The sequence below is a fragment of the Mandrillus leucophaeus genome, unplaced genomic scaffold, assembly GCF_000951045.1.
Source record: "Mandrillus leucophaeus isolate KB7577 unplaced genomic scaffold, Mleu.le_1.0 Scaffold1779, whole genome shotgun sequence".
NCBI lineage: Eukaryota > Metazoa > Chordata > Mammalia > Primates > Cercopithecidae > Mandrillus > Mandrillus leucophaeus.
The window spans coordinates 72,847-73,668 of record NW_012101786.1 but is presented as its reverse complement, the minus strand read 5'-3'; positions in this window follow the sequence as shown (position 1 = coordinate 73,668).

The following is an 822-nucleotide window of genomic DNA, read 5'->3' as shown; positions in this document are numbered from 1 at the left end:
GTGGCTCATGCTTATCCCAGCACTTTGGTAGGCTAAGGCAGGAGGATCGCTTGAGACCAGGCCTGCCTGGGCAACAAAGGAAACCCTCATCTATACTAAAAATTAAAAAATTAGCCAGTGTGGTGGCATGCACCTCCCAGCTACTTGGGAGACTGAGGCAGGAGGATTGCTTAATCCAAGGAATTTGAGGCTTCAATGAACTATGATTATACCACTTCACTCTGGCCTGGGTGACAGGGCAAGACCCTATCTTAAAACACAACACAACAAAACAAAATAACTAATATTGTAAATTATCCATACCTTTCTATTATATTTATCTATTTAATTTTTGAGACAGTCTCGCTCTGTCACCCAGGCTGGAGTACAGTGGCATAATCTCAGCTCACTGCAGCCTCTGCCTCCTGGGATCAAGCGATTCTCCTGCCTCAGCCACCTGAGTAGCTAGGACTACAGGCATGCGCCACCATGCCAGGTTAATTTTTGTATTTTCAGTAGAGACGGGGTTTTACCATGTTGGCCAGGCTGGTCTTGAACTCCTGACCTCAGGTGACCCACTCACCTCAGTCTCCCAAAGTGCTGGGATTACAAACGATTATAAGCTACCATGTCTGGCCTATATTTAATAAGTATTTATATAATTATAGTTATATAATGACTAATCATTTTATAGGAATAGATGTACAAATAGCTTCACAACTAAAATGTCTTATACTCTTTTGAAATAGAAGATAATTTTTCTCTATTTCAGATCTTTTATGCACTTTAGAACGCTACACTACTTATGTTTTAGTATAGTTTTTTTGAGAAAGAAATTTATGT